Source organism: Coturnix japonica, chromosome 5 (genome assembly GCF_001577835.2).
Source record: "Coturnix japonica isolate 7356 chromosome 5, Coturnix japonica 2.1, whole genome shotgun sequence".
Classification (NCBI taxonomy): Eukaryota; Metazoa; Chordata; class Aves; order Galliformes; family Phasianidae; genus Coturnix; species Coturnix japonica.
This window is the reverse complement of record NC_029520.1, coordinates 17,270,139-17,285,435: the sequence shown is the minus strand read 5'-3', so window position 1 is coordinate 17,285,435 and position 15,297 is coordinate 17,270,139. Positions and strand designations below refer to the sequence as shown.

General features: G+C 43.6%; 1 protein-coding gene across 4 annotated transcripts in view; it reads left to right on the top strand.

The window, feature by feature from the left end:
* Positions 1–624: 624 nt before the first annotated feature.
* PRR5L (proline rich 5 like) overlaps positions 625–15,297 on the top strand; it is a 51,385-nt gene continuing 36,712 nt past the window's right edge. Inside the window, exons 1-3 of one of the 4 annotated variants that reach the window (XM_032445095.1) lie at positions 625–1,891; positions 2,280–2,357; positions 12,424–12,517. The gene's annotated coding sequence lies outside the window, so the exon portion shown is untranslated. Of the gene's footprint in view, positions 1,892–2,279; positions 2,358–3,551; positions 10,369–12,423; positions 12,518–14,268; positions 14,471–15,297 lie in introns of those variants that run through there. The other 3 variants (XM_032445096.1, XM_015864217.2, XM_015864216.2) reach the window with 3 other exon arrangements.

Genomic DNA, 15,297 nt, shown 5'->3' with positions numbered 1-15,297 from the left:
CGTTGAGAACCATTTAACACGGCCACCTGTTTGGCCACAGGAAAGGACAGACGGATGGGCTGAACTGGGGGTAACAGAGAATAACTGGGGACCAGTAGGGGATATCCAGGGACAACATGAAAACTGAAAGACAGAGGTGCAGCACAGTACAGATGGTATTTTTGCTAGAAATAAACTGTTGACAGACTATTCTACCTGCTAACTTATTTTTCTATATTATAAGGCTCCCAAATATCACTGTCACTGACAATCAGCTCCTACCACTGTAGTACTTGAGAGAATCTTGATGCTCAGCAGACTGTTGGAACTCAGCCCTGCTGTGCTGTCCAGAACTCTTGTGAATACGACCAAGTTATGGCAACTAATCTGAGAAAGAAAACCAATTAACCCAGAAATAATGCTATAACACAATTTCCCTTCACTCTTATTAATTTTCATGCTTATTCACAGCTAGTTTGTGTCTCTCCAAAACAACACGATGCTTTCCATACTGTAAACAAATACATGAGATTCAATTTTATACTGCTATTGTAACACAAAGCCCTTGAATGCCAGAGATGCTCGTGGTGGCAGCGCAAGCACGTACAGAACATGAAAAAAATTACTGAGCAGCAGGCTGAACAGCTAGATATGCTCAGTAAGAAATGATGAACTTCAGCTTCCTATCAACTAAACACAGTTTCCCATGGCTCTCATTTTATGCCCGTAACCTGCTGTAAGACTGACAAGAACAGCAGAATCACAACATTCAAGCTTTCCCTCAGGCTGGCACTCGCCGACACGGTTTGTCCCTCGCCTCTCGCCGTAGCTCTCGCGAGGCTGGCGGAGGGCGGCTGGGTGTCATGGCGCTGTGGTGAGCGAGGTAACCGCTCTTGGACCCGGAGCCCTGTCAAGGAGCGGGGCTGGAGGTGGGAGGATGGCTCTCCTTCTCTGCCGGGCGGCCTTTTGGTCGCGGCAGCGGTCGGAGGATGAGGTGGCACCCGGCGTGTGAGTAACGTGCGGGAGGCCAATGGAATCTTCTGCAGATCCGTTCCCGTCTGCGGTTTTTTCCCCATGTTTTTCCGTAGCGGTATAACTTAAGAGCCTGTGTCAGTTCCACTTGACTTACGTCAGTGATTTTATGTTCTTTTTCCAGGCCGTTTTCCAATGGTAGGGTTTGCTCAGATCCCCGATCCTGAGTTAGCATTTCACACCGATGTGCAAGCCGCTGGCAAAGATGAATAATAAGATGGGTTACCTGCTGAATGCTGCCAGGTGCTTGTGTAGGTGCAGCCCCGTGCCCAGACCATTGGCTGCTACAAACAGGCGTGTTGTATGGAGTGGCAGGCACTGGGATTGCCTGGAGAATGTGAACTGCAGGAAGTTGTTTCTAAATACTTTTCTCTCTCTATGTGGATCACCTCCGATTTCTGTCTCAAAAGGCAGATGTTTTTGGCACAGGTGATGAAGTACAGCAGGAAAAAAGTAGAGAGGCTGTGGTGAGCAAGCAGGCTCCACAAAGCTCCTTGGAACTTGAGAGGTTGGAGGGCGACGTGCAGAACTTCAGAGCGAAGGCAGTGCTGGATCAAAATGAACAGTTCTTTAACAGACTATAAGTGTGCCTGTCCTAGCGATGTACTGGATTTGGCCTCAGAGTCTGCTGTCTCCACTAAGCAGTTCACAAACTGTTTAACTACCGTTTGGAAGCTCCTGAGAAACATCAGAAGACCAGCGGCACTATGAGAAGCAGCTCATCTTTGAGAACTCGGCCTTTGTCAGGCTTTGTCAGCAGCTGCTGTGGGACTCCAGAAGGATGACACGGGGTGACCTGGTGTTCAGTCTGCACGCTGTGGTGAACCTCCGTGTTCCTCAGAACACTCTCTTAGTCCAGACTTTGTTGAGGGTGTTCCAGGTAAGCATCAAAATCCCTCATGGATGTTTGGGCTGAAACACCGGGGTTAGTTTTTGGAGGGTGTACAACATCAGGGAGGGAGGCTTGGGTTACATCTCTGGTTTAGTCTGATGTTCAGAGGAAATGGGGCTCCCTTAGTCTGTACGCACATTTAGTTTCCTTCATTTTTTTTTAACCACTGCCTAATTTCACTTGTGTAACTGAGAGAAGTCTGAAAAATTGTTACCCTTTCCAAATGAAGTAGGAGACTGTGGAGATCAGTGGAGACTTAAGCTTATGAACTGACTTCTGATGGGAAGACAGGATGACAGGTACAAACTAAGAGGTTTTCTTTTCAGAAATTGTTACTGGTCTGAAGTAATGTAGCATTGTTAAACTCCTTTAACAGGAAAAGCTCAATCAACTGGATAGCCGCTGTATGTCAGCTTTGGCAACTACGCTAGCTGGGATGGATGAAGACAAGAATGTGAGTGCTCTTCAAGCTGGATTACAGTGAGAAAAATATCTTACACATGTTATTAGTATTTAAATCTTGTTTGAATACGTGTGTTTTAAAAATCACAGAGGGAATGTCCATGCATAAAAGATGCATTGTGGTTTTAGGATCTAGATGTTGCATGAGATAAGGGCAGTGCAAGACAGTGATTTTTGGCACTGTATTTTCAGTTCTAAGCAGGAAGGCTGCTGGTAGGGTAGGATGTTAGACTACTCTGCAGCACTGCATATTCTGACTGGATCTCCATCACTGTGTTTTGTTTTGGTCTGGTTCCCTGACATGCCTCTGTTTTACCTGTGTGTAAAAAGGAGGAAATAAATCTGGTTTAAATTATGAAGTATTTTGATTTATCATGATGAGAAATACTGTTCAACAGCCAGGGGCTATTTCCTTTAATTTAGTAAGGAAAAATTAAGATGAAAACGAGTTTTGATTTTGTCTGTCTGTGACTGCAGCAAAGCTTTCTGGCGAGTGCTTAATCAGAATAACTTCTTTGATTGTATGGCAAATTAAGACACCTCCTTTGGTACCAGATATAGTTACACAACTGCAGATATCTGGCCAAAGGGTATGGTATTGGCAACCGGGGCATAATCCAGTACAAGCAGTAGTATTGACCCAATATAAGAATACGGCCTGTATTATGCCTTGGAATGCAGACCTTCCCCTCCTAGTACCTTTGAAACATTTGTACTATTCTCCCTGAGTCTCTGAGCCTCTAGGACCACCAGAGGATGATTCGTTTGGGACTGATGAAACGCAGATAGACTTGCACCTCAAGATGGCTTGTCTCCAATGGCACCTATCAAGCACTGGCCCACGGAAGACTGCGAACACCCATCAAATCATCACTCAAATTATATCAACATCTATTGCAACGGGAAATTGTATCAGCATCACATTGGATCTCTGTAATAAGGAAAAACTCACCTAATCATTGGTTCACACAGTGAAGGGGTGGAGTGTATGGGAAATTGGTAATCACAGCCTGAACCTCTGATTAATCAGCTGAGCCAAGTGTCAGGTCAGCTGTGGGAGCACAGGTGAGAGTAATGTAGCTGTGCCCCTGAAGGGGTGGAGCTTGACTCCACCTCCTCTAGACCTCATTTAAGGGCTGACCACCACTAAGGCAGCATCTCTTGGAGATCACTCCTTGGTGGAGATTGCCTCAGTGGTTCCCAGCAGACCGAAGGCTTCCATATGGGTGAGTTTTTCCTGTAAATAACCTTTTGGGTATTTATAACTACTATCTTTTCATTATTGTCACAGTACACACAGTTTTCCAGAAGTGAATAAATGGATTAATCTGTATTCAATATTTGCTAGAAAGATAAACAGCTGCCAGTGAGAACCTGACCAAAGAACAGACTTGATTAATGAGAGAGACGTTATTTGTACCCAAGAGAGCAATAGGCTTGTTGATACTGTTTGTCCCAACATACTTTTACATTAGGGGCAGAATAACATCTCTGGCTTTTATTCTGAATTTGCTGTTCTTCTTGCAAGCTGAATGTTCAGTACAAACTTAAGTATCCTCTTCTAAGATTAAATCTTGTGCCAGAGTCCCCCCAAAATGTCTACTTTTTAGAAACCAGTCAGTAATGTCCCTGATTATAGAGGACTTTCATCTAAAGCACATTAAAATCAACTAGACTTCATTGGACTTTGAATCAAAGGCCTATCAAGCAACTGTCATTTATTCTGAATCCTATGCCCAGTAAGTAAATGACCCTAACTTTCCTAATAACTATTTGGTGTCAGAGGTGTAATGCTTTCACCACAGAACAAAGAATTTCTTCTTTCAGAAGGAAAGTGTAAGCTTTGGGTTGAAGTTGAATTATAGCACAATCATAATTTGTGCCATTTGTTGTAAGAGGGGGGGAAAAAAAAAACACGATTAAGCTTTTTTTTTTGCTTTTTTTTTCTCCCTCCTTTATGTCTCCATTTTTCTTGTTTCAAGATTCTGTGTCCCCGCTAAGAGTTTGAACCCCATTCAGAGCCAGTTCTGGTAAAAGGGAACAAGAAACACCATGGAAAAAATGCTTTGGTAAACATTAGATGATATGTGTAGAAAAATATGGTGTCAATTACAGAAAAATACACTGCATTTTCAGAAGTCCATACTAGAATTTTGTTTGCCCATTAAGCAGAAAGAAACAAGAAGCATAATTCCTTTAATATCTCAATTTATTCAAGTTTTATTCAACTAGGGAAGAAAAGTCTTTGTAAAAAATAATGATAATGATAATTTTAAAGCCCTCTTTCCTTCCTGGCACAGGAAATGTAAAAATAGGAATGGTTTATTTCCAATTCCTGTGAAAAGAGGTGAAAATCTCTTTTTTTTTTTTTCTTATACCCTCTCATTTAGTTCTGAAAAGACAAATATAGTGCCCTAATCAGTGTCAGCTATAAATATGCTTATTTGCTCTGTTTGAAGTGACATATAAAACACTAACGTACACAGAGATGCTATCTTGGTTTGCAAGATTGCCATCACATGCTCCAAAACTGTGACGAATCAATTTGTGTGCTGTGAACCACTATCCATCCATAAAACATATGAGCTTTCAGTGAAATACTCGATGACTTCTGACTACTGGAAGTCAGTTAGCGTTATCAGTACTGCAGTGAAAATGACTGTAAATATAACATGTAACATTATTTTTTTTTCCCAAAAATAATACAGTTTTATTAGCTAGATGTCAAATACATAATTGCTAAACACCAGCAGTATGGAATATGCTCCACAGACTTCTTACTCCTTTCTTCTTTTTTTTTCATAAAACTCCTTGTCCTGTTAGTAACAAAAACTTGATTACTGCTTTTCTTCTAGCCCAGGTTTGTTCTGAGGTATTGATTCCCTGATGCAAACTTCCCGTGCCCCACCTCTCTGTTCTCTTGGTCATCTTACTTTTAAATCTATAGCTTGAAAATGAATATCTTAGATTTTCAGATGTCCAAGAGAAGCTTCATTTTCAGGACCAAAGAGACTTATAATCCAAATAGATATGTCTCAAATACTGCGCAGCTTGAACCCATGTGTCTTAAAGCAGGAGCCTTAGATTCTAAAATTCTCCTTCCCCTGTATTCATGGACAGCTCTTCCATTTCTCAAGATAAAGGGGCAGGAGAGACGTTTTGGGCCTCATATGTGACTTGACTATAGAAGCAGTCGGATTTGGGGGGGCTTGAGGAAAAGATGAATCTCTCCCAAATGCTAAGGCCAACTCTCCTGTCATCTAGTGCAGGGAGATTTCTTCCAGAATACTTTCTCGGTTGTGTCCTGCAGCGTGTATTCATCTCCTTCTGCAAATATGATCTACATAATTAGCTGGAACTGAGTCAACAGCGCCAGACTAGGGCACAGGATACAGGAGGATTTTATTACGAGTTAGGTTTCCTGGAGGGAAGTCCAGTTAAAGAGGAGACTCACATTCTCCTTAGTCTATTGTTCAGTCCAACTTGGACCTGGCTTCTCCTGTTTATTTATTCAGACAGCTCACCACCTTGCATACCATTCCATATGTGTACTGTAAACACTGGCAAATCACTGTAGTGGTAAAAATATGTTGCAGCTATGACTGTCCACATCTTCCTAAGGTCAGCTGCTAATCGTGGTTCCTTCTGCCCTCTCTTCCCTTTTGACAGGCTAATGCAAGTAGGTACATGCTTGCAGTCTGTATCCTGTGCACAAAGACTTTCATTCCCCTGAGCGCTGAAGTATACTGGAACTTTCATCAGATGAAAAAATACCTTTCTGTCAGCAAAATGTTTCCTTCAGGGGCAGTGGGGGTGACAGAAGAATTCATTGCTTAACCTTCTGTATTTTTTGCAGAGGAAGACTTCATTATTTATTTATATATCTGGCTTGCTTTTATATTCTGTGTTGGAAAAAAGAAAAGGAAGGGGGGCTGGGGGGGAACACAATATGGTATCAGATTATAGTTTGTTAGAATCAGCTTAATTGACTTTTGCACTTCAGGCTGTGAGTACATATTTAGCAACAGCCCAGTTATGTCCCTATACCTCCTCCCAGGACTAGGTGCCATCCTTGTGGTATGGAATTTTCCTCAGCAAGGTACCTATCCTTCACAGACTTTGGATAGTGTGGATGTGAAAATGAATTCAGGTATGTTTGCTATTGCGAAGGAGTGATTGAAGAGCAACAGACATTCCTTGCTAGCTTTAATTTAGCTAATACAGGTAAAAATAGTGGTGGCGACCCATTCTGGCGTATAATATTTTACATTGCCTACAAACTGAACTCAGTCTAATTGGGATCCCTGCTTGCCTGCCGGAGTTGAGATTTATGCACTCAGGTTGCTAGTTTTCAGTTTCTTGTAACAACAGAAAAATTAGACTAACCAAGAATCTGTTTCGTGTAAAACTAGCTTATGAGCAGGTTGGTCATTCACAGTGAAAATGGATCTACTTGATAACAAACATACAAATGCATTTGCTTTTGCCTTTCACTTCAAAAATCCTATGCGCAGACTTGAACATCATCCCTTCCATGCAGATGAACCCCACATACTGGATGCAGTTCACCACAATGTCCTTTTGTAAGACATGTTCCCCAGCTGCAGGTGAGCATCAGTTTGATGCCCTCTGCAAATATGTTCCACCTGACAGACCTGCTGGCCTGTGATATAATGTAGTATAGCTTAGACGCTGCTTTATTAATGTCTCATAGAAGGTATTTATTCCACAGTTTGGGACTGTGCCTTTTGTTAGTCATGACCTTGGCGGATGTCCCTTCTGTTGCAGAGAGAGGATATGAGTGAGGGCATGCTCAGGGCGTGATACACTTGGCATTGGTGAGTGATAAACCAGAATTACTGATTAATTGGCATGGTTTTGTCACTTTGATTTCACGTTTCAGCAAGGTGTGAAAATGATGGGGAAGGGAGGGAGGCTATTCTGTTGATTGTTTTTTAGAAGTGAAGCCTGAGTGTTTGTTGGCCTTGTATCTGCTCTAGTGAGTGAACACACACAGAAAAACCAAAAAACTTGGGACTCCTTTATGAATGATTGAAATTCCAGTCTTGCCTGGCACAAGAGTAAGTTTCACATAAAGAACTGTCTCTGTGGAGGGTTTTTGAAAAGCAATCAAAAATCTGAAAGACTAAGAAAAATTCTAAGAATTGGAGATGTGACAAACCACAATGCCCAGCTTCATCTTGGCACAGTTAGGATATGAGTCTGATCCACAACATGTACAGTCCTAGACAGATTCCACAGCTGATATTCAAACACCCTTATAAGCTCTCTGTGGGAGAATGTGTCTGTACACACAGCCATTTGGCCATTTCACAGTGTTGCTCATAAGCAGTGTGAACACACATGTGTGGGGTTCTCTAGTTAATTACATTTATAGTGGTGATCGTGAGCTGACTTCTACAAGTGCATAGGCCATTTTTGATTGTGAAATACTATCACATGCAGACTTCACCTTCATTTAAGCAAAGTAGTACTTTTATCACCTTATATCTTCTTCTCAGCCTCTTTACTTCAAACATAGAATATAGCCTCACTCATTACTTATGATCCACACCGAGCCATTATAATCACTTCTAGTGCAACTCGTCATTTTCTTCTTACCTTCTGACCAAATCATTTTTTGTGCCAGTCAGACCAGGAGGTGAATGTGTCCTGCTGTGTCTACATAGATTCATTAAATTCAGCTGGCTCTGAGGACTACATAAAACCATGTTGAATAGGGTTAGACATTTTAAAGGGGAAAACTTTCTGACTGTGAGAACTCCCCACAGTAGTGGCTTTTACCACATCAGAATGATTCTGCCTCAGCCATTTCGTACCCACAGAATGTAACATGGTCAGCAAGTAAGATGTGGGAAGTTAAAAAAAATAAAGTAAACCAAAAACCAGTGGATGAATCACAGCAAGATGGGTTGAATAGAGAAAGACGTATTAGAAGCCTCTTGTAACTAGAACTGGGCAATCTGACATCCATTTACCAAGAAGAGTCATCTAACACCTACTGATTCACTTGTTTTGCTGTAAGGTAAATGCCTTGTACCAAATGCCTTATACCACGTGCATACTTTTTTGGGTGTGCAGCTCTGATACGGAATGTAACCTAAAGTTGTTGCCAGCAGATAGCTGATACATGAAATATCAGGCTTCCTCACAGCTGGTAACTGAGCCATTGGTCACCTTGCCAAAACTACCACTGCGGTGACCTCTATACAGACACAGCCAACAGACTGTAAATTAAGCGGGAAGCTGAGTCAGTGATATTTGTAGCCATGTTCTTTGTGGTTATGAGTGAGTCTTCGCTCATATCATTTTTGAAGGCTGGAGGAAGAGGTATCATGGTAATTTTGATATGAAGTGACAACTCAGGCTGAGATGTGGGATAAATAAGGAGAGTATTTGTCAGAAGCTACTAAAAGCATCTGGAAAGTTTAAGCATTGCCTGAATATGAAGACCTAGAGAAAGAAAGGCATGAGTCAGATTGGCAGGAGGAGCCATATCTTACATATATTATGCTATAAAATGGAAAAAAAGAAGTGCTAAGATTGGAGAGTATAAAAATGAATTGGTAATTAATTTCTTGTGCATGTGTTTTAAATTTTCTGGAGACAAGATGAAGGAGAAGAAAAGCAACCGAAACACAAAGTTCTCCCTTAAAAAGATACAGTGATAAGGCAAAAAAGTAGGTAGGAGAACACAAAGCACACTGGAATTTTGCAAGAGAATGGCTGTGGATGGCACATTGGAGATCATGGGAACCAAACTGAGGATTGATTGAAAGGTATTTGGAAAATTTGGCATACCACCCTGAGGTCTAGCGTATAGAAATGAGGATGGATGTTGAAGGTTGTAAGTAATTAATTTAAACATTCTGTGTACTGACCTTTGGGATGAAAGCCAAGAGGGAGAAGAGGCAGATAGAGGTGCTAGAGAGACAAAGTCGGGAGATGTGAAAAATTAAAGCAGGATAATGGAAGGAAGGGTTTATTGTGCTTTCTTGTCCCCTTTGGAAATTTATATTATGGTTTCTAGCAGAGGTCAGTATAAAGAAGGCTGGTTGCCACTGCCTTTGCTTGACTAAAGAAAGCTGGTTGCTGTTTCTTTTGCCTGGCTATGATTTGTGACTGTAAAACATCACACACAAACATGCTTTAGTTCTTTTCTTCATTTAGATCTTCTCTCCCGGAGGGCTAGTTTGTTTGTCTTCTCCCTCGGTGGTTTGCCACTGACGTGACAAACAGCACTCTATGCGGGAGAAACACAAGCATTAGAAACACAGAAATTAGAGATGGAAAATTCCACTGCAAAAGATCAACTAGCCCACTGTGCTTTGTAAGCCAAGGCATAAACAATAGTATTGGACTTATTTAAAATACCACAAGAAGTGCCCCTGAGCAACTTCTCCACCAGGTGATGGATCTTATAGCCTAATCATCGCAACAGTGCTCATCCTAATCTTTGTCATTTTGTCCTGTTTTCTCGTTCTTCACAATAGTAGTGCTCTCACTTTTGCATACCTCATTTGTTCCACTCTCATGGTGCCTTATTCCAACTCTAATTTTCTCAGCTTTGCATCTTATACCTCATGCACAGCACAACCAGCCATGTTTAGCTCTTTCAGCTCACAGGACAGTGTCTCTAAATCAGTACTTAAAACTTCTACTTTTAAAATTCGAATTCCTATATATGTGCTAATGTCTTTCTGATGAGATTTTTAGGACTGAATGCAATATTCTATTGGGGTAAATGAGAACTGTTAGGTCATGACCTGAACCAGTGATTGAGTGCCTGTTGAAGGGGCATTGCCAGCCCTGAAAGCACAGGTGCAAACAATTTACTGATATGACTGGAAGGGTCCACCTGTGCAACTCAGGGTCTACTCTTCCCTGACCTCACTTAAGGGCTGTCAGCTGAGAGGGGATCACTTCAGCTTGAAGACTACATCCTGTAGAAGTTTCCAGTGAGCACTGATCCTTGGAAAGGGGTAAGTCATTCCTTTTTTATTGTGACTGCTGTGTTTCTGGGGTGATCCAAAATTGGTTAAAGGTAACAATATCTTCTGCCTCCTATCCTTATGTGAGATTGCACTACAGTACCACTGACAGAGGTCTTTGTTATAATTCCCACTTATGAAGTATACTCTTTGATTGTAGTTGTTTGTTCCTGCTAATTTGCCTGTTGTCTCATCTTATGGATGTGACTGATTTACTGTGTGCTCTCCTGTTGTTTTAGGTGCCTTTGGTGTTATAAGGAGGGTGAGAACCCTCCTTATGAATGAGTAGCTTTTGATTTATTTCTCTATGAATATAAAATATGTTTCCCCCACTCAATCCCCCAGTGGAATTGCAGTTTCCTGAACCTCGTTTTTGCCAGAGCTTTGATTTGTAAAACTAATGAAGTTCTCTCAACCCTGCAACTTGGAGACATTTTCTTCCCTTTCCCTTCCTGAGCTTGAAATCATCATTGGAATTTTCAACTAAGGAGGAAAAAAAAAGTCTTTGCAGGAGTTGTTTAAGCTTTGTAGCATCTCAAGTACACAGAATTATCTCCTCAGGCTGTAAAGAGGAAGGTGAAAAGAACTGCTGAACAACTTTTGCAGTGTCTGAACCTTGGATAGGAGGTTACAGTTCACAGCTTATTCTCAGCCATCTGCTCCATACTCTTTAAGTTAACCTCAAGTGTAGATTTTCCCTAACCCTTCTCTATTAAAACCATCCACTTAAGTTGGTTTTTTTGTTTGTTTTTCTTTTTTTTTAAAAAACTGTTTGCTTGTGTGCACTCTCTTTCTTTTGCTCATTTGACAGCTAGCAAATATCTGCTATCCCAGCAGATGGAAAGGGAAAGAGATCTTTGGACAAAATAAGAACAGTTTGAAAGATGGTGACTACTTAACGTGGTTCAGCTGCAGCTCTCAGCCCCTTGAAAATTAGTGCCAGAATTAGGAATGCTCTTCAGGCATTACAGTTCTCCTCATTGCCCTGCCATGCTGCGTGCATTTTGTTGTTTGTTTGCTTTTTTTCTTTTTATTCTCAGAACTCATTTCTGAGAAGCATATGGTATTGAAGACCTGTCAGATCACACAGACAAAGCGAAGGCTTTATGCCATGGATTCTTCCCATCATCAAGTGCATTATAAAACAAGCCAATTAAAGGTCACATTTGTTAGTCACAACTCTTGTGGTTTGGCTCTTAGTGAGCAGCAGGACGTGTGTGTGCTCAAGGCTGTCGTGCAGTCAAGTGCTGCAGAGAGGATGTGTGGTGTCAGAGCAGAGTGTCAAAAACAAAATTAAGGCTGTAGCTATTTCTCACATATCCGTTCAATATAAGCACTTGTAGCAGCATCTTTGATGTTGTCAATTTGCGTGCTTTTTAGTTCTTTTAGACAATGCTGCATAGCTGAGTAAGGCCAAAGAGGCAATTCCTTGCACACAAACCAGATAGCAGTCTGTAGCACTTGTTGGCTCCAATGCTAAGAGCACGTGTTTGTGAGTTATCGCTTGTCTCTGGTTTCTGAAGAAAGTTCTGTGCTTCCTACATTCTTCTTGGTGATCTCACTGAAGCTAAAAGTAAAAAATGGAGCTGCTGAAGGTCACATTCCTCATCCGTCAATCTTACAGATAACCCTTCTCAATAGATTTTTTTTTTTTTAACTGCAACTCTGGTAAGCTTTAGGGCAGAATTTACCTAACTGTGGAAGTTAGGTGTGTTGCAAAAGGTGCTGCCTTAACCAATCAGCTGAGGCATACAGACTTCTCCAAAGGGTAATTTCTCCTAACGTAACACAGCTGTCTGACCCAGGTGAGATGAATTAGCTTTGAACATGCCTCTCTCCCCGCTAAAGAAGCCCAGACAAACTATGTTGATTACAAGAGGCTTTATGTGCTGTCCTATAGCCAGAGTGTTAGGTAAGATGAAATTCTACTGGAAGACTTTCATCTTCCTTTTGTGGGCTAATGTTTCTACTTGTCTCTCGTCTGTTCTTGCTATATATTCAATCTTCCCAGCCCTGTTACTGACAAGGACTCTGTCCTTTCCACAGAGCTCCTTCCTAAAGATGCAGTTACAAGGGGGACCCACCTTCTTCCCAGCACAGTGGCAGCAAATTTCTTCAGCTCCTTCTTTCATTTCCTCCAGTAAGTAGTCCATCCATAAAACAGGATGGTCATAGTAAGTTTGTGTTGTGGGAATGATGTCTTGAACTTGAGACCCACTGGTCTGGTGGGCAGCTCTCTTCTAAACCTTAGGTTACAGACTTCTGCGTGTTTAGGTATCTATCTCACACCTGATTCATTCTCAGGTTTACATTTGTAACCATATGGGTTTAAATTTGGGGAAAGATACTGGCTCCTGTTTTTTGTTGATTTTCTTTTTTTTAAGCTGAAGACAGAACTTGCTGTGTTTGTGTAATGTTAGAAGCTGAGACCTGCTCTATGGTTTGTACTGGTTTGACCTGAATGCTTCTCCCAAAACTTGCCTGTTTTTTCTTGCCATGTTTCTCTCAGAGCACAGCACTGACCAGGTATATCAAGTCTCCATTTGCTAATGTGTAACCTTTTTTGAATTTTTTTGCTGGCTCACAAAGAACATATCAAGCATGACAAATCACTTGAGCCTTGCTTCTCCAGTCGCCTTGCTTCTTTAATTTCCTGGCTAGATTGTGAACCACAGCTTGGAGACCACCACTCTGACTCTGCTTTTGCCGTCACTGAGGGATTAGCAAACATTGGCTTGAAAAGTGGATGCAGAACTAGTGGCAGCGTGTGCTTTCAATTGTTAGTAGGTTACCAGATAAACTAAAATTGTGTGTGCTGGAATAGTTATCAATGGTCATCATATACTTCGTCTTTCTGGGACAGGAAACGAGTTTCTCTGTGCATTCATAGACTGCAAGTTCCAGGTACTGATTTTGTGTTCTTAAGAGTAAATCCTTATTTGCATTCCCCTAGCAGTAAGAATAGGCAGTAGGTTAGGGTTACAGTGCCCTCAGTGAGGCTTTGTTTTAAACATCTAGATTTGGAAAAGGAGAAACAGAACCACATGCAGCAAGTCATGTCCCCTGAGCTCTTTAGGGCCACCTCCAGCACAGCTCAGCATCAGATCCCAGTATGACCTGATGTGAGAACACAGCACTTCTAGGGCAGCAGTAACTTTTCTGGTGCTTGGACCAGACTCGACTCAGTTGTAAAACTAGGATTTTTCTTAAAACCAGAGCTTTACCAGGAACCAGCAGTCCTGTGTGCTCATGAATTCCTAGAATTCTCTTAAGCACTCAAAATGGCTGTTTTGCCAACATAAATGTCTTCTTCCTGCGCTTCAAGGTCTCAGCTCCTTCAATGGAGCTTCAAGTAGCTCTTCACACTTTGGCGTGACTGCCTGATGGTACTCTGATATGCGACTGCAACTCCTTGTGGCTTTTTAATCTCTTGAAGGTTTCAGCAGCTTCCTGTCCAATACTTGCAGCAGAAAGTGACAGCTGAACACCGGCACGGGGCTGCGGCTGTCGGAGCGTCCTTGAACCGTAAGGTTAACGTAAAACCCGCGCTAGCTTTAAGGGGCAAATCCAGCGCACCCGCGCCGCGCGTTGATGGGCCGCGAGGAGCAGTCCGTGTAACGCGGTGCTGAGGGCTCCGCCGGCTCGGGCTGGCGGCGGCCGGGCTGGGGCCGGTAGCAGCCTCAACATCCCCGTCCTGTTGGGGTCAAGGGCCTCCGAGCTCCCGCAGCGTATCCCGTCGTTTGCTTTCTGTAACGGCCGGAGGAATTTATTCTTCCCGACCCACCGAGTCGGGGCGGGATCGGTAGCCGGGGGAGCAGCTCCCGTAGCCCCGGGGCGGCTCGGCTCGGCCGCCTTTGTCTGCGCTGGGAGGAGCCAGCGAAAGGCAGATCGTAAAAACAAGGGCTGGCCGAGAGCCAGGAAGTGTGGAATCCTGGCCGGGTGGTGGCAAATTTCGCCAGATCGCGGCCAGAGGCAGCGCGTCCTTCAGCCCGCAGCGGGGCGACGGCGAGAGCGGAGCGGAGCTGAGCAAGGAGCGGAGCAGCGGGCGCGGAGCAGCGGCGTTCGCTGCCGCCCTCCCCGCAGAGCGGAGGCGGTGAGTGCGAAGGGAGATCCGGGCCGGGCTGCCGGGGAGGGGGCTCCGCCACCGGAGAGTGGGGCTGGTGCGGGAGGTGCGGCCGCGAGGATGTGCGCGGGGCGGCCCGCGGAAGGCACGGGGCTCAGCCTCCGGTTTATGTGCCGGCATAAATCCCGAGCAAGTTTTCCATTTAAAAATATTAAAAATAGATCCTCCCGTTCCATAGTGCAGCCGAGTGAGTCATTTCCAAACCGAGTGTGTCCGCCTTCCCCCTCAGGGGACACAATAATTCTGAAACCGAGGGCGAAGGGAAGGAGGCTTTTCCCCTCCGCTAAACAGACCGAATTTACACGTAGCCGCTGCGAGAGGAGACAAAAGCCGCAAGCGGCGGGCTGCCTGCTTAAAGCAGCGCGGTGCGGCTTCGTCCCTTTCTCTCCTCGCCCCGCGGTGATGCCACCGCGTTCCCCTGCGAGGCTCTGGGACGCTCGCAGCCGCGTGGGCAAACCCCACTGTTTTGTTCCTTCAGCTGTCAGACCCGTCCCCTGTCACCCCTGTGGGACGTCAGCCACAGCCGTGGGTCACGCCAGCAGTGACCGACGCCTCTCCTGGCTGCTTGTGCTGAGAAGCGCCTTCTAAAACGCGGTTATTTTTCTCTGCCTTTCCCGGTCATATGATGATTTGTTCATGCAAGCAGGCTGTCTCGAGCGGAGGGACTTTTTGTTTGTCAGCAACAAGTGTTGAGCGTATTTATAGACAATGCTGCAATTCTGTGTTGTGGAGGGTTTCATTTATGCAGAGCTCAGAGCTACACGGATCTGCATCCGAGAGCTATTTACATCTTTCTT